This window comes from Macrotis lagotis, chromosome X, assembly GCF_037893015.1.
Source record: "Macrotis lagotis isolate mMagLag1 chromosome X, bilby.v1.9.chrom.fasta, whole genome shotgun sequence".
In the NCBI taxonomy this organism is placed as follows: Eukaryota; Metazoa; Chordata; class Mammalia; order Peramelemorphia; family Peramelidae; genus Macrotis; species Macrotis lagotis.
Genome location: NC_133666.1, coordinates 680,002,430 through 680,028,881, shown reverse-complemented (window position 1 = coordinate 680,028,881; position 26,452 = coordinate 680,002,430). Strand labels below are relative to the sequence as shown.

The 26,452-nt window shown below is 36.9% G+C and overlaps 1 long non-coding RNA gene across 2 annotated transcripts in view; it reads right to left on the bottom strand.

Moving 5' to 3' along the window:
• LOC141501709 (uncharacterized) overlaps positions 1-26,452 on the bottom strand; it is a 44,419-nt gene that overhangs the window by 10,627 nt on the left and 7,340 nt on the right. For both annotated transcript variants that reach the window (XR_012472292.1, XR_012472291.1), the window contains exon 3: positions 25,326-26,410. This is a non-coding gene — a long non-coding RNA (uncharacterized LOC141501709). The remainder of the gene's footprint in view (positions 1-25,325; positions 26,411-26,452) is intronic.

The window sequence follows — 26,452 nt, the reverse complement described above, 5'->3', positions numbered from 1 at the left end:
CCTGCTACACCATTGGCTTGCTGGACCTGGACCTGAATGTGCTATACTGTGGCTAAGAGCCTCCCACTGGCTTTCCAGCTCTCCTGCCTACTTGATTATATATTCTCTTTTTTTTAGCCACCTGAGATAGACCTTTACTGAAGTTCCTCCATGCTATCTTGAATTGATATTTTACTTTTTTCTGGGTTCTGTAAGTGTTAGGGTCTTTTTAGAGGCTTCATTTAAAGATGGTTAGGGGGCAGATAGGTGGCACAGTGGATAGAGCACCAGCCCTGGAGTCAGTAGTACCTGAGTTCAAATCTGGTCTCAGACACTTAATAATTACCTAGCTGGGTGGCCTTGGGCAAGCTTCTTAACCCCATTGCCTTGCAAAAACTAAAAATTAAATAAATAAATAAATAAAAATAAAAGATAAAAGATAAAAAAAATAAAAATGGTTAGGGAAAGACTTTGGGAGCTTCCTAGCTTTGTGCCACTATCTTGGCTCCACCCTCAAAAACAACACTAATGAATCAACCAAGCAAAGGCATTAACACATATTTAAAAAAAAAGTCCTTAACCAAGTTGGAAGAAGTGAATACTGTTGGATAAGGGACAATAAAGATAGACAAGAAGATCCTAAGATCCTATGAACTAAGTCCCAGAGAAGGGAAGTGACTTGCTCAAGGTCACACAGTGGCAGGACCAAAACTAACATTCAAGTCCTGATTACAAGTACAGTGGTACTTCACACTAAGATACACTGGATCATAGAATGAAGCTGCTTAAGAGCAAGAATTGGTTCACTTTTTGTATTTGTATCCAGTGCTGATACACAATGAATGTTTAATAAATGCTTATAGATTGATTGATTAATTGGTCGATCATGAAATCAAAGAACTACAACAGGGGCCCACAATCCACAAAATAATTTGGTCTGGTGCTGCCTTGGCAAGTGCAGGTAAGGAGCTTTTTAGGGGTGAATTAGTTAAATGTTTGACTAAATGTAGCAGGCTAATTTTTAAGTTGATAATTTTGTATGACCCATGAATGAAGCTATAACTATTCAAAGCAAAAAAAGGTTCCCCACCCTTGAACTAGAAAGAATCTAAGACAACAACTTGATTTTACAATTGAGGAAACTGAGACCCAAGCAGGGTAGTAGGTGAATTGTCTAAGACCCAAGCAGGATTTTAATTCAAGTCTTCTAACTCCACATCAATGATCTTTCCACTGTACCAGACTGCAGATCATAGATCATAGATAAGAAGCAAGGAGGGACCTCAGAGATCACCTAGCCTATTCTTCCTCATTTTACAGATGAGGAAATGGATAACCAAAGTGGTCTACCTCAGAAAGGAAGCATCATTCACCTCTTTTCTCTAATCCTTTCTACTGAGAAGTTACCAGTAACAAAGCTTGGCCTTTAGATCACCTCACTAGGGACAACCATAAGACTGTAAGTCATAAGATGAGACATAAATGGGACATATATAGGCAAGGATGTGTTTAACAACCAGCACTCAAGATGAAGAGGCATACACATGCATAAACACACTTTTAAGTATAGCCTTCATTATTGATATTTTCTCCATGACTTTCTTAAGTCCAAATAATCAACAAAATGATAAATCCAACCCTAATTTGCCAATTTCTAAGGTGTAAAAAATACACTGGAAATGTAATGATTAGTTCTCACAAGCTGGTATGAGCTGGCTCCAGCACAACCTCTGAAAATATAGATGGCTTTGATGGGTCAGGAAGGCAGAGAAATTCCACAGATCATTGCCTCAGACAATCCTGTTCATCACCAATGCCATATTCTCCAAGGAGTACAGATGGCAAATATGGGGATCATCTCCTCCTCTTTCTCTCACAGTCCCAGTATTTGTTCTCACATGCCTTGAGAATAGCATTGGCAGAAAGGCCAATAGTGGGAACCAGTAGAAACTAAAGGCACTGAGTAGGAGAGGCAGAGAAAGGCTTGGCAGTGAGACCAGGTAACCAGATAGTTGCTGGCATGAGAATCCTACAACACAATGATTTAGAAAATGTAGGGTGTTTGTGTGTTTGTGTTTGTTTGTGTGTGTGTGCCTGTTTGTGTGTCTGTGTGTGCATATGTGTATTTGTTGGGAGAGGGATGGAGCAGGAAATTAGATAACTTGATTTTATGGCTAGGGGCAAGAAAAAACACCCCTATTTCCAAGTGTGAGGGGACCTTAAGAATCTCAGTATGAGTCAACTGGAGAGTATATAAGATAGAATATTAGAAATGGAAAGCATCTTAGAGTATAGAACACAAAATCTGAGAGATGGAATGGACTTCAGAACACCGAATATCAGAGCTCTAAAAGGGCATTAGAATATATAACTCAGGATATTAGAATGTGAGGACACTTTAGAACATAGAACAAAGGTTGAGAAAGGTGGGAGGGGGCCTTAGAACAGAGAATGTCAGAGTCAGGGGGTCCTTGGAATATAAAACATAGGACTAAAAGAACTTTAGGGACTATCTAATCTAACTTCTTCATTTTATGGATAAAGAAACTGAGGCCCAGAGAGGGAAAGTATTTTGCAAAGTATTAAGAATAATGCCTTACATTTCTATAGTGTTTTGAGATTTACAAGGAGCTTTGCGTATATTATCTCAGTTGAAATAACAGTGACACAACCAGTTGTCAGCAGAAGCAGCTTGAAAAGTCATTTCTCTGAAGAAATGTCAGATAACAATAAATTATGATTAAAGAGTACTTTAAAACATAGACCACCATCTCATTAGTCTCAAAACAACTATCTGTGACAGGGAATTATAATTCCCATTTAACAGGTGAAGAAAGTGAGGCATAGAGATGGGGGGAATGACTCAACCAGAATCACACAGCTAATAGATGTCACTGGTTGGATTTGAACCCATGTCTTTTTGACTCTAGTGATGGTCCAACCTAGGTCCATTCCTCTAGTCATAATTCCATATCACCTTTTTATTTCTCTCCAACAGTGTTATAGTTGTCCTGTGGCCTTCATTATCCAAGAAGACCATGACATCAGGGAGGTGATGGCACGATAAGCATATTAATTGGATTTGAGGTGTTAAGTCATCAGCCTCACTTTCTCCTCCAGAGCCATCTGGATCTAGTAGCCAGATATAAATCAGGAAGACTGGAGATGACCTAGGATTAAATGACTTGCCTAAGGTCACTCAATTAGTATGTGCTGGTTTTCATTGGTTGGATTTGAACTCAGGTCCTCCTGATTCCAGGGTTGAAGCTCTATCCACTGGGTCACCTGGTACAAGAGAAAGAATGAAGTCATGAAGTCAGGAGAACTGGGTTCCCATTCAAACTCCAGTATTTATTCCCTGTGTGGCCTTTTTTTGTGACTAAGTTTTCTCATATGTAAAATAGGGCGATGAGATTTTTCACAGGTGTAGTAAAAGTACCTTGTCAGCCTCCACTACTCCAATGTACCTGAGAGTTCACTAATCCAAATATTTGCTGCTAGATAGTCTCAGAGTATACACAGAACACTCCAAAGGTCAAATTTGATTTTGAACATTTCACTGTGTGACCTTGAGTAAGTCATTCAACCATTATCTGTCTCAGTTTCCTCAACAATAAAAAGGGGTTAGTAATAATATTACCTATCTCAAAGATTAAATGGGATTATAATTGTAAAGTATTTTTTCAAATTTGAAAATCCTCTATAAATGCTAGCCATATACTACTGCCTCATGGCTGTAGTCACACAGTACAGGGGACTGCATAGACCAAACCTTTATTCCCTGGCCATTACTCTACAATACATGGTATCTGCTATAATAAGGATTCTTCACTTTTTTTGTATACTGAACCTTTTTGGCAGATGGCTGAAGTCTAGGGTCTCCTTTTCAGGCAGAATAAACTTTTTTGCCTACATTCACAATAGAAGAAGATGCTAAATTTCAATTAGAAGTTGATGAAAATAAAGATGTGATTATCTTTCTCCCATCCAAGATCATGGATCTCTTGAAATCAATCCATGGGTCTCAGGTTAAAAACTCCTTTTCTTGCAGAATTTAAGATCCTTGATGGTAGATACTGTCATATTTTGATATTTGTAACCCACTTATTGGTATTTGAGAGATGCTTAATTGATTAACCCATAAGTCTGTCCTCCTTTATTGATAGTTTATATTTTTTATGTACTATTCTACTATAGTACAGTTTTTGTATATATGTGTCTGCATATTGACCCCATCATTACATTAGGAGCAACTTGAGGATAGAGATTGTCTTTTGCCTTTTTTTGTATCTTTATCACTTAGCATAGTGCCCAACTGAGTTTTATAGAGTTGCTCCATTGAAAGAATCCATCCCTCCTCTAATGATCAGGGAAAATGGAAATATTTCTCTCTTTCTCCCCTCCTGGAAATATCCTTGAATGATGGACACACAAAGACCTCTTCTCAGAGCCACTGACACTCACAGTAGGGGCTCTAGAGTTTTCATTCAGGCCCCTAAGAGCCCAGGATCTGAATAAAAGAAGTTAAAAACAAAACAAGCAAGAATTCAAGGACTTGCTCCTAATGGAAGCCAGGCTTCAAATTGAGCAGAAATTGGTTTCCTGAGCTCTTTGTGTTTAATAAGTTTGCAGTTCTAATTTGAGTTACCCACATTGCCAGAAAATTGCTACTACTTTTGAATAAATTTATTTTCCCAGAAAAAGGAGACTAAAGCAAAACCATACAGTCAAGCAAGGAGAACTCTATAAACAAGTCAGAAACTCAACAAGTTCATGCTAGGCCCATGGATATGAAGCTGGAACAAGCACCTACTGTCAGTCACTATACTAAGCACTTTACAGATTTGCTCATTTGGCCTTCCCAGTAAGCCCAAGAGGTGGGAGCTATTATCATCCACATTTTACAGGCAGACAGAAGTTAAGTGACTTGTCCAAAGTCACAAGGCTCTTAAACAAGTATTTGAAGCTAAATTTGAATTCAGGTCCAGAACTCTATCTGCTTCACTACCTTCTTATTCTCTTCTGCTTTTATAAGGTTTTATAATTCTTCCTCTGCTCCCTTTTACCTCTGTTAGTGAAGTAGACTCTCTCTTTTCCTCCTCTCCATTATCTAGTCCTATTCATTAGGTTTTGTTTTATTTTAGTGAGAAAATCATGGTTAAGTAACTTGCTCAGGGTCACAAAGCTAGTAAAGGTCAGGAGTCCATTAGTTGTTTTTTTTTTAATTACAGTTTTTGAGGTGTCTAGGTGGCACAGTGGATAGAGCACCAGCCCTGGAGTCAGAAGGACCTGAGTTCAAATCCAACCTCAGACACTTAATAATGACCTAGCTGTGTGACCTTGGGCAAGCCACTTAACCCCATTTGCCTTGCAAAAACATAAAAATAAATAATTACAGTTTTTGTGCTCCTTTCAAAAAAATGTTCCTCTTTTCATTACACATGTTCTCTTTTTATGTAGTTGCCTAGAAAGGACCTCAAAACTGATTTAATTCAAATCCCTCCTTTCACAAGCAAGGAAACTGAAGTCCAGGGAGGTCCTGTGATCAAAGATCCAGACCCAGAAGCATCATCAAGGATCATCTAGTTCAAGACCCTTATTTTAGAATTAAGGAAACTGAGACCCATAGGAGTCACCCAAGCAAAGATCTACAACCAAAAACGGACCTCATTGGCATTCTACTTCAGTCCTCTCATTTTACAGAGGAATAAACCTAAGCTTTGGGTGTAAATGAAGTGATTTTCCTTCCCCAAGATCACTCAGGTAGTACAAAATAGAATTGGGATTCAAACTTAGGATGAGAACTTCCAAGCTCACTATATTTTCCACCATGCCATGGTGAAAGACATGGTCTCATTTCTAAAATAAAAGGGTCAGATGACCCCTTAAGACCCTTTTCAGATATAAAATCCATGATTCGATCACATATTTAATTTTGATGAGATCCATAGTGGGGCAGAGAGAGAGGTATGGGAGAGAGAAAGGGGGAAAAGAGAAAGGGGAAGAAAGGGTAGTAAAGAGGGAGAGAGAGAGAGAGAGAGAAATGCAAGGAATTGGAATCTTGTTTAAGAGATAAGACCTCAAGAACTTTCCCCAAACCCTGAGAGTCACACTAACATTTTTGTTATGCCAGAAATTATGAAAAACTAATTTGGCTTATTCTATACTCTCTTCAGCTTGGCAAACTAGGAACATTTCCATCAATTTTTGAGGGCTAATCTAAATCCTCTTAGGGGCCCTTTAGTTTCTCCCAATGCCATCATTAGAGTGGACAGCCCAGGGCTTAGCCCTGAGGAATAAAAATTGAGAGCATGAGATAGAAGCACCAGTCAATCTCTCAGCAAATAGAAGTAACTGAGCTTAACACCTTGGAAGCAGGAATAATTAGTTAATAATTATAATTGATTAGAGGCAGCTGGATGACTTCTATAAATCTATAATAACCCAACTTTACAATTGGGTTCAAAAAAATCATCACAGCAAATTAAAAATGGAGCAGGGGTTGTACCTAGAGATAATTAGTCTAAGAGAGGTTTAGGGTGTTATGAGCTTGAGTAGAGGGATGTGGTAGTCCAAAAAATGGCTGTTAGGATATTAGGCTTCATTAAAATGAAGCAAACCTTCCAGGAATAAGGAGGTGATAGTCCCACTGCACTCCACCCTCAGCAGATTAAATCACGTTTGGGTTCAAAGAATTCAGAAGCAGATGATCAGGATGATCAATATTATGCCATATGAAGAGCAGCTGAAGAAAATGAGCATGTCTATATGCTGGAGAAGAAAAGCCTTGGTGGGGGGGGGGCTGCAGAATTTGGTCATTAGAACTCTCTTCAAGGAGTTATTTGCAGGGCTGTCACTGGGAAGAGGGATTAGATTCGCTCTGCTTCAGCTCAGACAGAAAGGACTAGGACTAATAGGAAACAGTTGCATTGAGGCAGATTTAGATTTAAACTAATAAGAAACTTCTGAACAACTAACACTGTCCAAAACTGTGTTGGACTGCTTCAGGAGGTCTCCATCCCTGGAAGACCTCAAGAAAAGCTTGAATCTACATCAGGGATGTTATAGAGGGGATTGGTTGTGTTTTCATCACCACCAAGAATTGCAAAGTCACACAAACCTAGATCTACAACCAAAGTAAGAATGGCAAGAATTCATATTTTATTTTTGTTTGGTGAAATGTTCTCTAATATTATAATAATCTGAGCCTCACCAGAACCACAATATGCTATTATTCCCATTTGATAGATGAGGAAACTGAGGTTAAGTGACTTCCCCAGTATGGCACAGCTAGTAAGAACTTGAGAAAGGATTTAAACCCAAGTATTTCTGATTTCAAGTCTAGCACTTTATCTACTGTGCCATCTACAGTGGCTGAGATTCCATGCCATACTTCTTTTTTGATTTTCAGAACAGCCTGAAATAATCCTGCTCCTAGGGAGAAACCCCCCTTCATTGCCTTCCTTTTGAAGCTACTCCATCTTCTATAAAGGAAGAAAAAAAAATTCTCAGCCTTCATTTCAAGCTCATTCTCCTCATTCTCCCCAGGAAGGACATTCCACTTGAGCATTTGAGCTGCCCTTTGGAATTGGAAGCCTGGGGAGCTGTCCAGCTCCAGCTGCTTCCAATCAGCCTCTTCTGTCTATTGATGGGCAAAGAAAGGTACTCAGACACTTGCCTTTAAAAAGGGCAATGTTGTTTGGAATCATAGCTAACTCTGGTTCAATATAGTTAAACCACACTACAATTTCAAGGTAAATAGACTTTCTTTTCAATCTCATTGTGCAGTTGGAAGAAAAGAGGGAGGGAGGTGGGGATTTATGCAGTGAGATGGCAGATGATAATGAGGGTAGTGAGATATACCAAATATAAGAGGGAAGTTGAGACACCTTTGGGACCAACTCCTATGTGCCATAATGATCGAGGTGCACTTAGATTGAAGAAAACCTGGGTTTGGATCTTGACTCTCACACTTACTGCCTATGTGATCATTTCACAAACACTTTCTTGACTCAGTTTCCTCATCTGTAAAATAGAGATTTAAATATCTGTAGGAATCACTTCACAGGCTTATTTTGATTCTCAATAGAAAAAGGCATGAAAATTACTTTACAACCTTGAAATGCCACATAAATACTCAATTTCCAACTTTGTAAAATAAGGGTATTAGGTTGTATGGCCTCCTTCCAACTCTTTAGCTATAAACTTATGACATTTTCTGATGACATGAATGGGAGCAACTAGGTGGCACAATGAATAGAGTGCCTGACCTGTATCAGGAAGACTCATATGGGTGAGTTCAAATCTGACCTCAGATATCTATTAGTTGTGTGACCCTGGGTCAGTCATTTTGCCTGGTTTGCCTTGGTTTCCTCATTGGTACAATGAGTGGGAGAAGGAAATGGCAAACCATTCACCAAGATAAACTCCAAATGGGATCACCAAGAGTTCGACACAACTAAACTATCTGAAGAACAACAATCATATGAATGAGGGGGAAGTTTCTTAAATGCCTGAGCTTCAGTTTTCTCATATATAAAGTGAGGATAATATCCATATATCTGCCTCATACACTTATTGTGAGACTCATGGGAAATAAGGCACATAAAGTGCTTAGAAAATTTTAAGATTGAGAGGATCCATTTTATGGAAGGAGAGACAGTTTATGTAGGATATTATCTGGGCTGGAAGTGATGGTGATATTTGTGAGTGATCATGAGCTTAGGGCAGCATCATGGTATAAACCATGGAATTGGAATCAAAGAACCAGGGTTCATTTCCCAGCGTAATAAAACTTATAAGTCACTTGATCCTGACTAAGTGGCTATCCTTTTGAAGATCTCAGTTTTCCCAGCTGTAAGATGTCATTAATCATTTCAGACAGCTAGGTGGTAAAATAGAGTATTGAACTTGGAGTCAGGAGAACCGGAGTTCAAATTCAGCTTCTGACGATTGACACTTACTAGCTATGTGACCCTTGGCAAGTCACCTAACTCTGCATCCAGAGCCATCTCCAGTCATCCTGATTCACATCCTGACTTACTTTCCTACACAAAATCTGCCATAGCTTAACGAGATTAAGCAGCACCTAGAATGATCTTGTTGTCAGTGAAAGAGATTCACCCTGACATCTTGTAGCTGCTAGTAATGCAGGCTGCTCTTCTGGAGCTTTTAGAAGTCTCCCAAGATGGTTTAGAAACATGATTCTCATCTTCTCAGCTTCAAACAGACACCCGTCCATAAATAATTCTGCTGCCTCTGATTTGATCACTCTCTATTTAGGAGGCCACATGGGCATAGAGAGGATCAGCCAGAGATGTATGAAAAGATGTCCTTCATAAGAGCAAGAAATTAAGGAGGAAGGAGAAAACAAAGGACTAGAGGGTTCTAAATCTAGAGCTGGGAGAGACCTCAGGGATCATCTGGTCCAATATTATTATTTGATCAATAAGTGGACTGAAGTCCAGGAAATGTAAGTTATTTAACCAAGATCAAATCATATGGAGATAGAATTTGATCTGAGGGGAGAAAAGACAAGATGCTAGAGTAGAGGTGGCAACCCAGCTGAACTCTGCAAACATTCCCCTACAAATAACTTAAAATAGCACATTGAATCAAATTCTAGAGTAGCATAGCTAACAAAAATCTGAAAGATTTTTTTTAGCCCATAACAATAATTTAGTAGATAGGAAAGAGATCTATGATACTAGAGTGAGAGACTAAGTATCCATGGCACCCACAACAGCTGTTGCAACCACAGGAGTAGTTTAAAGAATTCTCTCTCAACCAAGAAATGATAAGGGCACTGGACAACTGGTCAGAAGTAAATGCAGCAGAAAAAAGGATGGAGTCAAAATGGTGAAGTAAAGGCAGGGAGTTGCCCTAAGCTCTCCCATATTTCCCTCTAAGAAAATATAAAATAGCACCTCAAAATGAATTCTGGAGAGAAAGAACCAATAAAGAGATAGGAAAAACAATTTTCTAGTCCAAGACAATTTAAAAGTTCAGCAAGAAAGGTCCTTTTGGGGGCACCCAGGTGGAGCAATGGATAGAGTACCAACCCTGGAATCAGGAAGATCTGAGTTCAAATCTGACCTCAGACACTCTTTGGGCAAGTCACTTAACCCTATTGCCTTAAATGAATAAAATTTTAAAAAAAAGAAAGGTCCTTTTCATAGGGGTGAGAGTGGAATGCAGTCCAGTACAGGTCAAGTAAGCACAAGCCACAAAACAAGAAGCCAGCAGCAAGTCCTGAGCATGCCTGAATCTGCAGGCAACTGAATCAGTGATGACATCCAGAGTGATCAACTCACAGACAACCAATCAAAAGAAGATTACAGGGAATTCTGTGCTGGCACTGGGTGCAGGACTGTATCTTATTGGTCATATGTAGTTTGAAGTCTCAGTCTCAAGGCAAGGAATAGCACTAACTAACTAGACTATATAACCACATAGGTACACAGATCCAGGTCACAGTTCCAGAACAGAGAAGAGTACTTGCCGTCATGTATAGACCCAAGCATAGGCCCAGAAAGCAATAATCACACCTCTCCTTAGAACATATCACCTTGGAAGAACTAGAAATCTTACAGACTCACAGAACTAGCTCTGAAAAAAAAAAGTAGCATGAAAAATTTGAAGCTTGGAACTTACACCCCCTTACACCTTGAAGTAGATTCAACTTCAACATAAAGTTAAATGTCAAGGAATAGGCAGAGAAAATGAGGAAATAACAAAAAGAAGAACTTGACCATAGAAAGTTACTATGAAGACAAAGAGGATTAAAACACAAATTCAGAAGAAGATATGTCAAAACAACTACATTGTAAAACCTATATAAAAATTTGAATTGGTCTCAGACTCCAAAAAAAAAAAGAATTCCTGGGAGATTTCAAAAATTGATTTTAAAATTTGATTCTAAAAATCAAACAAGAGAGGTGGAAGAAAAAATGGAAAAAGAAATGGGAATGATGAAAAATACTCATGTGAAAAAAAAGTCAAGAATTTTGGTAAAGAAGTCACCAAAAATACTGAAAAGCTAACAAATAAGTCAAATGGTAAAAGAAGGAAAAAATCTACTGAAAAGAATACCTTTAAAAAGTATAATTGACCAAATGGAAAAGGAGATGCAAATAACTCACTGAAGAAATAATTAGTTACAAATTAGAATAAGAAGTCAAGGACTGGGCAGCTAGGTCTCAGACGCTTAATAATTAACTAGCTGTGTGGCCTTGGGCAAGCCACTTAACTCCATTTGCCTTGCAAAAACCTAAAAAAAAAAAAGAAGTCAAGGACTCCAAGAGACTTCAAGCAACAATGAAACAAAATCAAAATAATGAAAAAATAAGGGGGGAAAAAGGTGAAATAATTCTTAGGAAAACAACTGACCTGGAATATGCATATATATGTATATGTATATGTATATGTATATGTATATGTATATGTATATGTATATGTATATGTATATGTATATGTATATGTATATGTATATGTATATGTATATGTATATGTATATACTCAGTTGGGTGTAAAAAATTCTATCTTACCCCAAAGGGAAATAGGAAAGGAGAGAATAACAATAAGGGGGGGGGTAGGGAATATGGATAGAAGGGAGGGGTGATTAGTGGAGGGGGGGAAGCATTTTTGAGAAGAGACAGGGTGAAAAGAGAAAGAAAGATAAGCACAGGATAAAGTAGTAATCATAACTGTGAATGTGAATGAAATGAACTCATAAAATGAAAGCAAGATAAGTGGCTTAAAAATAAAATCCTACAATATGTTTTTTCTAAGAAACATGCTTAAAGACCAGGGTCATACACCAACCAAGTAAGGTAAGGGACTGGAGCAGAATCTCTTAAGCTTTAGATGGGGGGGGGGGGGCAGCTATCATATTGTCAGACAAAGGAAAAGCAAAAGAAGATATAATTAATAGATAAGCAGGGAAATTAGATTTTGCTAAAAGGTACTATATACAATGAAGTAAAATGAAAAATAAACATATACACCAAATGATTTAACATCCAAATTTTTAAAGTAAAAGCTAAATAGGTTACAGGAAGAAATAAGACAGAAAAATTCTTCTAGTGGGGAACCCTGACTTTTCCCTCTCAGAACTACATAAATCTATTATAAAATAAACAAGAAAGAAGTTAAGGAGTTTTAGAAAATAGAACTTTAGAAGAGTTAAGTATGATAGACCTCAGGAGAAAATTGAGTGGTTTGTGGCACCTAAACAAAAATTGCCATGTATGAGGATATAAAAACCTCACAATCAAATGTAGTAAAGCAGATATATCAAATACATCATTTTCAGATCATAATCTAATAAACACTACATTCAATAAGGGATCATGAAAACATAGACTAAAAATTAATTGCAGACTAATCCTAAAGAATGAGTGCTTCATTCTATTAGAAACAAGGAGGGATGGGAATTCAGAGAAGCCTGGAAAGATTTGCATGAACTGATGCTGACTGAGATGATCAGAACCAGAAGAACACTGTGCACCCTAACAGCAACATGGGGGTGATGAACAACCTCAATGGACTTGCTCATTCCCTCAGTGCAATAATCAGGGACATTTTAGGGTATCTGTGATGGAGAATACCATCTGTATCCAAAGAAAGAATTGTGGAGTTTAAACAAACACCAAAGACCTTTAATTTTTTTTAAAAAGTTATACTGTAGTATGTAATTTTACTATCTCTCATATTTTATTTTTTCTTTAAGGATATGATTTTTCTCTCAATACATTCAATTTTGAACAATGTATATAGCATGGAAACAATGTAAAGACTATCCGACTGCCTTTTGTGGGGGTGGGGGGAGGGAAGCAAGATTGGGGAAAAACTGTAAAATTCAAAAAAATTTAAAAAAGAATGAGTGAGTCAAAGAAGAAATAATAGAAATAATCAATAATTTCATTAAAGAAAATGACAACAATGCAACAAGATATCAAAATTTATGAGCTGCAGATAAAGCAATACTTAACAGAAAATTTATATCTCTCAATGCTTACACCAATAAAAGTAGTGAAAGAACAGAGCAATGTATTGAGCATACAATTAAAAAAAGCTAGAAAATAAACAAATTTAAAATCTTTAATTAAACACCAAATTGGAAGGAAAATTAATAAAATTGAAAGTAAGAAAATTTGTATTGAAAAAATATATTAAGATGGATTAAACCGTTGGTTATTTTGATTAAAAAAAAGAAAAGAAGAAAACCAAATACAGTATCAAAAATGAAGAGGATGAATTCATCACCAATGAAAATCAAATTAAAGCAATCATTAGCAGTTATTTTGCTCAATTATATGCTAACCAATTTAACATTCTAAGTAAAATGGTTAAATATTTACAAAAACATGAAGTTGCCCAGATTAATAGAAATAGAATACTTAACCTAATCTTAAAAAAAGGAAATTGAACAAGCCATAAATGAACTCCCTAAGAAAAAAATCATTAGTATCAGAATGATTCACTAATGAATTCTACCAAATATTGAAAGAACAAATAATTTCAATACTATATAAACTATTGGGGAAATAGACAGAGAAGGAGTCTTACCAAATTCCTTTTAAAACACAAAATTGCTGCTGATACCTAAACCAGAAAGAATAAAAACAGAAAAAGAAAACTATAGACCACTTTTACCAATGAATATTATTGCAAAATTTTTTAAATAAAAGACTAGCAAGGATATTATAGTCATATATTACAAAGCTCATACACTTTGACCAAGTGGGATTTATACCAAGAATACAGGGTCACTTCAATATTAAGAAAACTTATCAGGAAAATTGACCATATCAATAACAAAACCAACAGACATTATATGATTACCTAAACAGAATCAGAAAAGTTTCGATAAAATACAATACTCATTCCTATCAAAACACCAGAAAATAAGAATAAATGGAGTCTTTCTTAAAATGATAAGAAGTGTCTATTTAAAAAAATGGCTATGTGGAGCAGAGGACTGAAGTGAGGAAAACTCATTCTCTTGAGTTCAAATCAGGTCTCACACACTTACTAGTTATGTGATCCTGGACAAGTAATTTTTCCTTGTTTGCTTCAGCTTCCTCATCTGTAGAATGGGCTGAGAAGGAAATAGCAAACTACTTCAGTATCCTTGCCAAGAAAATTCCAAATGGAATCACAAAAAAGTCAGACACAACTGAAACAACTGAACAACTTTTACACAAAACCATCAGTGAACATTATCTGTAATGGGGTTAATAGAAAAGTTTTCCTAGTAAGACTGGGGTAAAGCAAAGATGCTGATTATCATCATTATTCAATATTGGGCTTGAAATCCTAGCTATAGTAATCAGAAAAAAAAGAAATTAAAGGAATTAAAATGAGAAAACACAACTATCCTCTTTGCAGATGATGGTATACTTGGAGAATCATAGAAAATTAACTAAAAAAACTAAAAGAATAACAATTTTTCAGCAAAGTTACAGGGCTATGTAATAAATACATATAAATGATCAGCATTTCTATAGATTACCCTAAAGCCCAGCAACAAAAGAAAGAAAGTAAGTATGGACAATATAAAATACTTGGGAATTCACCTGCCAAGACAAATCAGGAACTATATAAACACAATTGTAAAACACTTTTCACATAAATAAAGTCAGATCTAATCTAGTGAAAATTATTAATTATTCATGGTGAGACTGGACCAATAAAATAAAAATAACAATTCTACCTAAATTGATTTACTTATTCAGTGCCATACAAGTCAAACTCTCCAAAAAATTATTGTTCAGAGCTAAAAACACAAAGTAATAAAAAAATTTATCTAGAAGAACAAAGGGTCAAGAACAGCAAAGGAATCAATATTTAAAAAAAGGTAACCCACCTGTGCCATATGTCAAATTATATTACAAAGCAGTAATCCTCAAAACAGTCTAGTGCTAGCTAAGAAAGAAAGTGGGGCTTAATGGAATAGATTAAGTACAATTACACCAAGGACTCTAGTGGTTCATAAACCCAGAGATCCAAGCTTTGGGAACAAGAACTCATTATTTGACAAAAACTGTTGCAAAAGTTGGAACTAAGTTTTGCAGAAACTAGATATAGGCCAATATCTCACACTATCCAAGTACATAATGTCAAAAATAAGTATATTAGATATAAAATGTGATATCATAAATAAATTAAGAGAGCATGGAAAATGTTTACCTTTCAGATCTATGAATAAGGGAAGAATTTATAACCCAAAAAGAGTTAAAGATGATCCTGAGAAGGTAAATGGATCATTTTGATTACATGAAAATAAAAAGGTTTTGTATAAACAAAATAAATGTATACAAGATTAAAAGAAAAGTAGGAAACTGGGGAAATATTTTACAGCTAGTTTATCCAATAAAGGTCTCATTTCTCAAATATATAATCAATTAAAATTTATAAAAATAAGATTCATTCTTTAATTGACCAATGGTCAAAGGATATAAATGAGCACTTTTCAGGAGAAGTAATAAAAATATTTGTAACTGTATGAGAAAAGCTTTAAATCACTTATTAATTAGAGAAGAGTAAATTAAAACAATTCTGAGGTGCCACCTCATATCTCTCAAATGGGCTAGCATGACAGAAAAGGGAAATGAAAAATTTTGGAGGGGTTATGGAAAACTAGGAATAGTCATGCATTGTTGGTAATGTAGTGAGCAGGTCCAACCATACTAGAGAATGATTTGACACTATGCTCAAAGAACTGTAAAACTGTGCATACCCTTTGACTTAGCAATACCACTCCTAGGTCAGTATTCCAAAGAGATCAAAGAAAAAAGATAAAGGGCCAAAAATATTTTTGGAAGCAATTTGTAGTAGCAAAGAATTGAAAATTTAAGAGATGCCCATCAGCTGGGGAATGACTGAACAAGTTGTAGTATATGATTGTGATGAGATATTATGCTATAAGAAATGAAGAACAGGATGCTTTCGGGGGGGTGCGGCTAGGTGGCACAGTGGATAGAGCACCGGCCCTGGAGTCAAGAGTGCCTGAGTTCAAATATGACCTCAGACACTAAATAATTACCTAGCTGTATGGCCTTGGGCAACTCACTTAACCCCATTTGCATTGCAAAAATCCTTTAAAAAAAGAAAGAAAGAAATGAAGAGCAGTATGCTTTCAGAAAAACACAAGAAGACTTAGATGAACTAATGGAAAATAAGTGAACAAAATGATGAGAATATTGTATATAGTAATAGTATTATAACAATGATCAAGTATGAAAGTCTTAGTTACTTTGATCAAGTTAATGATTCAAGACAATTCTGAAGGAATCATGACAAAAAAATGTCGGAGAGAGAAAACTGATAAACTCTGAGTACAAACTGAATTACATTATTTTAATTTTTTCTAGTTTTTTTGCAATATGGTTAATATGAAAATATGCTTTGCATGATATCATATATATAATTAACAAATTGTTTACCTTCTCAATGGCTGGCAAAGGAGTTTAAAGGACAGAGACATTTTTTTTAAAATTTTATTTGTTGAAGGCAATGTAGTTAAGTGACTTGACCAAGGTCACACAGCTAGGCAATTATTAAGTGTCTGAGGCCATATTTGAACTCAGGTACTCCTGACTCCAGGGCCGGTGCTCTATCTACTGTGCCACCTAGCTGCCCTGAGGAAATATATTCTAAGTAAATTACAAGGTGTTTTTCAAAATGAATGTTAAAAACAAATAATAATGTTTTTAAAAAAGAATTTCATCATTGATACAACTATTCCAGAAAGTAATATAAAATTGCATATACTCTTTGATCCAGAAATAACACTGTAGCCCAAAGAGGTCATTAAAAAAGGGAAAGAACCCACATATACAAAAACATTTGTAGCAGCTCTTTTGTGGTGGCAAAGAATTTGAAATTGAGGGGATACCTATCAATTGGGAAATGACTGAACAAATCAAGGAATACTATTGTTCTGTAAGAAATTATGAGCAGGTGGACTTCAGAAAACCTGGAAAGACTTACATGAACTGATGCTAAATGAAGTGAGCAGAATCAGATATATATACTATAAACAAGCACATAAGCAGCTAGCAGATATTATAAATCAATTTATATATAATGCTTTAAAGTTTGCAAAGCACATTATAAATATTATTTCATTTTATCTTTACAACAACTCTAGTGAGGTCAGTTTAACTTTCCAGTTTTACAGATGGTGAAACTGAGGCAGACATGGTTAAGTGCTTTACCCAGGTAGAAGTGTGAGACAAGATTTGAAGTCTTCATGATTCCAACCATTGTTCTATCCATTGTACCTCCTAACTGTCAAGCAACACTTACTGATTTCACACACACACACACACACACACACACACACACACACACACACACACAAACATCAGTCATACCACACAATGAGACCTGGCAATCCATCAATCCATTTATCCTCAGCTCCTCTCTCTCTCTCTCCCTCATTCCTCATGTCCAATTAGTCACCAAGTCTTGTCGATTCTGCTTCTACAACGTTTTCTCATATCGTCTCCTCTTCATTCATATAGCTAATCTCTTTGGACCCTTATCATCTCACACAGATCAAGATGATAGGGTCTTAACTTTAGAACTCTGGAAAGAACCTCAGAAGTCTAGTCTACAAATCTCATTTTACAGATGAGGATGACTATATAGCTAGCAAGTAGCAGATGGAAGATTTGAACCAGGCTTTTTTACTCCAAAACCTGTGCCCTATACCACCATACAATACTATCTCAATTAAAAGCCTTCTTACTCCAAACCATTCTCCATATAGTAACCAAAGTCATCTTCCTAAAGTGAAAATGTCCATATGACTGTTCTGTCCAAGAATCTTCAGTAGCTCCCCATTACCACCAAAAATAAAATATAAATTCCCAACTCGTCATTTAAAGAGCCTCATAATATGACTCCAATTTATTGTTCCTGTCAGATCACTCTGCTTTGCATTTGCTGCCCTTCACTCCATCCAGAATAAGCTCCTCTCTTCTAAATTCACCACCATGTTACTAACTTGATTGATCCTTAGCTTCATCCCCCATGTTCAATGGGGGACGCCCTTAGCCTCCTCTCCCCTCTTTTTATTAAGCTACAATGCAGAGCATTGAAATCTTCCCAGTGCTTTCTCTTTTTTTTAGAGTGCAGAAAATAAACTTGCTCAGCTCACTCTGGTTGGCATCTGCTGCCCTTACTGGTTTCACCTGGACCAAGATGCTCCTACACCAGGTCTTTCCTGATATCCTGCCCCTCTCCTCCTACCCCAATGTTTCTGCTTCCTTTTATGTGTTATCTTCTCCTACTGAAGTAGAAGCTTCTTGAGGACAGGGACATTCTTTCCTTTTATTAATTACAACCCCAGAATGAAATTTCTGGCACACAGTAGGCATTTAATAAATGTATTAGTTTAGGTTGGATTGGAATATCACCTCTGACACTAACTGATTGTGTCATTTATGCTTCTGAACTTCAGAGTCCTCATCTGTAAAGTGACTATAATAATACTTTTGACACATTTAATTTACACAGTCATTGTGAGGATCCAATGAGATGAGGTCTGGTAATCTACTTTGTAAACCTTCAAATGCCATAACAATATGCATTTTAGGGAGGTCAGAGATAGGCTTTCTGTTTTGTTACTATCTGTGTTATATTACATGAGTTACTTCCCCTGCTGTGAGACTCAATTTCCTCATCTTCAAAATGAGAGTCTAGATGACATCTAACCTCCCTTCAAGCTCCAAATCCTAAACTCCCTCTGTCGATAGCGTGACAAATATAGTGATTAGTGAGCAATAAAGGAGAAAAGGAGACTTCTTTCCTTCTACCATTGTCACTCAGTTGACTGGGCTGTCAAGGTAGAAGGCTGACTAGTGACAGTTTCATTGTTTCAACAAATAATCTTTGATTAACAAAATGACAATTTAAATACAACTTTTCAGGACCATTTCCTGAAAGGGAGGCACAGTCACATTGTGGTGTCCACTCTCCTACTTTCAGATCTGGTGCTTATTTTCACTATTAATTACTAACACTCAGGAAGATGCCTAATGGATAATGCAGCATCATAATTCTTAAAATTTCTTCATGCAGTCATCAAAAAAAAAAAAAAAAGTCTGGCTAGACCTTCCCGTTTGTCCTCAAATTCTATACTCCTTAGGTGGCCATCTACTTTGCCTGTATCTAGGACCGGTTTTGGCAATCAATCCTGGCTAAAAGACATGGAATTTGATGGATGTCAAAGACCTTTGAAAAAGAACTATTATTAGAAAACAGCATCCAAGGCTTCTTGCCAGTATGTCCATTTTAGAGGACACTTGCAAGGTTTCCCCAGAACAGTAGCAACACAGCTTAGCAGGAATAATTATTTAAAGCCAGAAGCTACCAGATGGAGGACTGGGATGCTGTCCAGCCCATTCTCTGCCCCTCCAGTTGCCCTCAGATTTGTGTCTCTGCATTTCTGCCCCCCTCCTCTACAGGGTGGCATGCCATGACTCCAGACCTTCCAATGGGGGTACAATTGACACTGCTTTGCTTGGAATGTGTTTATAGTACATAGGGGCATACATGTACACATATGCACACAGAGGCACACAAATCCTAGTTACAGTTTTATTTGGGATCATTTAATAGATGTATACACATAGTGCCTTTATTTTAAAGATAAAGAGACTGAGACTGAGAGGTGATATGATTTACACATCTTTTAGAACTACCAGTATCCCACAAATACTCCTAGAATTTCAAAATCATAGAATGCCAGAGTAGAGAAAGACCTCAGATTATTGCTGCACCTAAACCTATTGATTTATCCTGCACCTAATCCAAAGTCATTTCTAAGGTATCTGAAACAAAGTTATTGAATCTTTGAGATCCTTGAAGCCCCCTGCAAAAGGGAAAGCCACTAAACACTCAAGAAGTCCATTCCATTGTCAGATAGCACTTCATTAGGAACTTTAGTGATGGGAGGCAGGGTTCAAACCTAAATCTGTCTCTGTAGTTTCTACCCTTTACTCTTAGTTCTGTCCTCTATATTAAGCAAGACAAATCTAATCCTTCTTTTTTTTAGTTTTTTTTGGGGGGGGGGTTGGCAAGGCAATGGGGTTAAGTGACTTGCCCAAGGTCACATAGCTAAGTAATTATTAAGTCTCTGAGATCGGATTTGAACTCAGGTCCTCCTGACTTCAGGGCCAGTGTTCTATCCACTGTGCCTGCCCCCAGCTGCCCCAATCCTTCTTCAAAGTAATAACCCTTTAGGTACTTGAAGACAATTATAATCTCTCTACCCCATTCTTCTCTTCTCCAAACTAAGCATTCCTTCAAGCCATCCTCAAGTGGTATATATTTATATATTTAAGGCCCTTCACCATTTATCACTCTCCTCTGGATGCTCCCTAGTTCATTCATGTACATCCTGAAATATGATTCCTAGAATTGAATACCATTCTCCAGGTATGAACTGGTCAGGGTGAGGTATAGAAGGATTCTTACCACCATCCTAGTGCCAGACACTATACCTCTCTCAATGCTGTTTGATTTGAATCAACATTCCCTAATACCATATCACATGACTGACTTATACTGTTTGCAGTCCCCTAATATCACTGGGTCTTTTTCAGATAGTCTAACTCTGCTTCTTTCCTCTTAGATATATGAAGCTGATAAATAGCAGTAAGTACTGAGAGTATGTCCAGACCTGTGATTTTATTCCTGTAAGATACTCCCTCTTATCAGTTCAACAAGTAACTTTAAATTAAAAGTCTTTAAGAGTTTCCAGAGGATTTCAATGATTTGCCTGGTATCGCTCAAACAGTATATATCTAATAGAAGATTTGAACCTCTGCATTCCTGTCTCCAGGTTAAGTTCTCTACCCACAATTCCACAATGCCTCTCTATTTGTATGTACAAGTAAAGTTTGACAAAATGTTTTTCCCCCACAACATAAAGATGATTATTTGATCCTCCTAATAAACCTGTGAAGGAGATACTTACAGGTACCATTTTCACCGTTTACAAATGAGGAAATGGACTGGGAGAGGTCCATTGGCTTGCCTAATGTCACAAAGCTGAGATTTGAACCCAGTTTGTTCATAACTCCCAGACCCTATGCTTTTTCTACTATGCTTCATCATCTTCCCACAAATTCCTTGTTTTATAGACTAAAAACATTCCATTAATGACTCCATAAATAAACTAAAAGAAGTATTTATTATTTGCATTTAACTTATTATTTAGCATTTATAAGGCACATTATATTGGCGGTGAGCCATTAATCTTTACAATAATTCAGAAGTTAATAAATTGGTAATTATAATCCACAGCCACAAAGCCAAAAAGAGTTGCTGTTTCCATGGCACCCGAACATTGGTTTAGAGAAGAGGACACACTCGTTATATACCCACTAAGAGAATTTATAACTACTCAGATAGAAAGTCCAAAGTTGATTGGACAATGGTCAAACACCCAAGTCTTTAAAGCAAGCAAGTCAAGTCCATGCAAGATATTGAAAAGAGCGACTAAAAAATGAAAAGACATAGATGGATTGATATCTAGGCTTTCAGAGAGAATACCTAATGATGTGTTAAAGTAAAATGTACAGATATCACCATCATTCAGGTGAGAAAACTGAAATAGGGGAAGGTCAGGTGACCTCACTGTCCACAGCAAGTCAGGGACAGAGCCAGGGGTGTGGAGTCTTTAGGAAGGAACACCAAAAGGCAGGAGAATAACATTCCAATTCTAACTCTGGGAATTAGCTAGCTATATAACCATAATTAAATTACCTATTTAATTCTACAAAAATTTATGAAGCACCTATTGTGTACTAAGCACTATCTTTTTGTTTTTGTTTTATTTTTTTTGGGGGGGGGGTTGCAAGGCACTGGGGTTAAATGGCTTGCCCAAAGCCACACAGCCACATTATTATTAAGTGTCTGAGGTTGGATTTGAACCCAGGTACTCCTGACTCTAGGACCAGTGCTCTATCCATTGTGCCACCTAGCTGCCCCTAAGCACTATCTTAAATACTAGGAATACAAAGAAGATAAAAACAATCACTGGCCTCAAGAATTTTGAATTTTGCATTCTACCAGGGGAAGCCCAAAGTCCTAAACAAGAAAATTAAACTATAAATATATAATAATATATGTAAAATATATGATATATAAATACATAAATATAAGCATAATAAAATATATAATTTGAAGTTATGGGTATATCCAAATGACTTCTTAATATATACATTTGAGTATGATAAAAAAAATTAAATTCAGTTGGGTGCTAACATATTAAGAGAGGTAGAGTATCCAGGACTGGGGAAATCATAGTTCAGATTGTTCTCTACTTCAGTGAGACTAAATCTAGAGACCTATGAGCAGTTCTAAGTGCCCCATTTTAAGAAGTCTCATAGAATCATGAATTTAGAGCTGAAAGAAGTCAAGAATCCATCAAGTCCTTTTAGAGGTAAGAAAACTAAAGTTCAGAGGGGCCAGATGATGTGCCCAAGGCAACACATGTGCTCAGGAGAAGAGCTGAGCAAGAAATCCAGAATCTGATAAACTGTAGACCTTCCATGAGAGTAACCAGGATAGTGAGAGGGTTTGAGAATGTGTCATATAATGAACTCATGATATTTATCCAAGAAAAGGAAGATATTTAAGGAGAGGGAAGAAGGAAGAGGAGAGATTTTTTTTCAAGTACTTGAAGGATTATCATGAGGAAGAGAAATGAGATTAGCTTTGGTTAGCTCCAGGGAACAAAAATTAGGAGCAGTGGGTGGTACATGCAAAGAAATAACAGTAGGCAATACAAATGTAGGGATGACAGAACCTACTTTCAGACTAGATGGTGCAGTCAACCTTTTCTTTAACTGCTACAGGTTCATTTCCTTATTTCTCATTCTGGCTTCAAAAAAAATCAAGACATATGTTCTAATATTTTATCAAAAATGAAAGATTATTTATTAGCAGAGATAATATTTTGCTTATAAAAGAAACCAGAGAAACTTCCTTTCCCATAATAGTTCTCTCTGTGAGGCTGTTTCTATTTCTCTGACTTTGTTACTGTCTGTCTCTGTACTTTCTCTGACTTCCTCTGTCCCTGTCTTATCTCAGAAGGATGAAATAAATGTCAATATTACAAGTTGTACAATTTATTAACTGTATAACAATACAAAACCATATTTAAATAGTTCAAAAATGTATCCCAGTGAGAAAAATTATAGCTAGAGTCACTTCTACCTATTAACTGCAGTTACTGATGAAAAAATTGCTAATAGAATTGTTAATATAACAGTAACTGGTAATTCCAAATGTCCTATGGAATGTCACGTCCTTAAACGTTCCTTGTAATATCAGAATTTCAGTAGCATTCTTGTATTCCTAATCTTGAGATATTTATTCTTGATTAGGTTGAGCTGAACCATATCTTATATCCCCCATCCTGAAATTTTGCCTTGTAAGGTCTAGATATAGACCTTTGATGTCCTTGCCCCTTTCCATTGGGATTCATGGTATGAAGGGCAAAACAGTCAGAATGAAGTAACTTTCCTTACCTGGATTGTCAAGGGCCAATGGGATGCCATAACAAGGCCTTGTGACTTCATACTAAAACCATGAAAACTTTTTCATGGGTCACATTGGTTGGGAAATCCATGGGACAACCCCCCCCCCCAGGGTGGCAGGTTGGCCATCCGGCTATCACAGTTAAGATGGTTTATTTTTCAATTCATGGTCTTGATATTTTTTAGGATTTGACACTGACTTCTCAACTCTGTAGACACAGTCCTACAATTCAGTTATCTCAAGAATTCTCTATAGGATATATTCTTGAAAGGTTGTATTAAACTAAGTTCTGTGAATAAATGACCCTTCAGGCTTTCTCCAATATTACAGCTATCTCTCTCAGTCTCTCAGGAAAGATGTTCTAGTCATCTTTTTTCCTCTGTACTTTCCGCAGTCCTCTCCAACAATGACAGTGAATAATCTCAGAATGATAGTTAAACTTCTATCCTCTCAAGATTCAAATGTCTCTTGCAGAAATATCCCTTGTGGGAAGGACTATTAAACATGCTGTTCTCTAAGGAAAACCTTCCTAACAATCAGAGCTATGTGCCAATGGAATGGGCAGCTTTTCAAAGAGAATAGATTCCCCTAACTTGAAATCTATAAGCAAATGTTGTATGGTTGTTTATCATGTATTTTGCAGATGGAATCCTTTTTCACTTATGGGTTAGACTCAGTGATCAACTAACTCTGATCTCTCTGAAAATGATTCATTCCCTATAAAATGATGGAGTTGGTCTAAAACAGGGTCAGCAAACCATGGCACTTGGGAAAATCCAATATGTTGCCTATTTTTGTAGGATTGTGGTTGGTTGACCTCTGCTCTAGAAGGTCACTTAAAGTTAGTGGGACCCTAATTATCTGTCAGGAAATCTCTTGACCATTTTTTTGGATGAAAAGAAAATTCCTTTTTAGTTGATGATATTTTCAATCCTTCAATCCTCCTTTCTTTCTCACAATCTCTACACTTTCCTATATTTCCTTTTTTCACATCTGTCCCCACAAAAAAGAGATCAGTGTTAACTGCTGTTTTCCTGAGAAACTGAGAGGGGAAAAAATGTGAGAATGGAAAAATGAATTTCTAGGGAGAGCAACAGCCTCATCTAAGTTTAAATTTGAATTCTTGGTTCTCTAAAGCAGGCTGGAGGTGTTTGGGTTTTTTTTTTCCAACTAAAAGCAATATTGCTTTCAACATGAGGAACCAGATAAATGTTTGTTGAGTCAAGGAATGGATCTTTGTGAGTACTTGTCTGTAAGCCTATAGACATAATTTTCATAAAATGAAACTATGCACGTGTAATCATTTCATTCAATTAAATTCAACAAATATTTGAATACAGTTGTTAAATATGGGTAGGGTATCAACTGAGGTCAAAAAATAAGAAAGATAAAAATGGAAGAATTCCTGCCCTTAGAACAAGGCAAGAAAATAAGCATTATGAATTATTCTCTAGGTATCAGGTTCTGTGTTAAATACACACAAAATCATGACATTCATTGACCTCAAGGAGCTTACATTTTAGTAGAGGAAGAAAACACAAAAAAAAGATAAAGCCTCAAAATGGAAGCCCCAGGAAGAACTCACAAATGGGAAGAGTGCTGTCATAGAAGAGAACAATTCTAGGGAGAAGTGGAGACAAGTACTTTGGAGAGATACAAGATAAGGTGGCCGCAGAGGCATGGTAGCAAAGTCCAGAAAGTTTGATAATAGAATTGGGAGGAGGAAGAAATTTGGCCAACCCATTCCTTCAGAAATATTCATAAATAAATGAAAATAAAATTACCTGAAAAGGATTGGTTGGTTCTTGTCCGTCGTTATCAAAGAAGATAAAAATGACATCACTATGTTTGAGACAAAATACAATGCATACTCTGTGGTTGATTAGATCAGTATGAGCTTGGAATGCTCTACCACAGGTCAGGCACACATAGTCCATGTGACACATGGGGTGGGTACTCTAAGCTTATGTATATCACATTTCCTTTGAGCTGTTTCCATTCTGCCTTCCTCATAGAGAGCCGCATCCTCACTGACGAGGGTATACTATGTTGGGCAGACCTGTTTACCATGCTTATACAATCAGTTCTAAAGTTTTTCAATGAGACCTTCAGGGTGTCTCAGTATCACTTCTTCTGTACCCCTTGTTAGTGCTTGCCCTGTGGGAGTTCTCCATAAAATAGGTTTGGTTTATTTTTGGCAAGCATACATCTGGCATTCTACCCATCGTAGTTGCCTTCTCTGTAGTAATGTTGGAATGCTTGGCAGTTTAGTTCGAGAAAGGACCTCAGTGTCTGATATCTTCTCCTGCCAGGTGATCTTCAGAATCTTCCTAAGACGATTTAAATGGAAGTGATTCGGTTTCCTGACATGATGCTGGTAGATTGTCCAAGTTTCACAGGCATATAGCAATGAGATCAGCACAATGGCTCTTTAGACCTTCAGTTATGTGGTCAGTCTAATACTTCTCTCCCATACTTTCTTTCAGAGCCTTTCAAACACTGAGCTAGCTCTGGCAATGCGAGTTTCAACTTCATTGTCAACGTGTACCTCCTTGGAAAGGACACTGCCAAGATAAGTGAACTTGTTCACAGTACTCAAAATGTCTCCCCTGGCTATAATCGATGGTTCCACATATAGATGGTGTGGTGTTGGCCAATGGAGCATCTGGGTTTTCTTGGTGTTAATTGTTAGATCAAAGTTGGCTCTTGAGATTTCCCAGTCACCAATGGAGTAAAACAAGGATGTGTCCTTGCTCCCATGCTTTTTAGCATGGTGTTTTCAGCCATGTTATCAAAAGCCTTCCCTGAAGATGAACATGGCCTCAAGGTCAGCTACCACATTGATGGCAAATTCTTCAACTTGAAAAGGCTACAAGCCAAGACCAAAGTGGAGGAAGTGTTAAACTTCTGT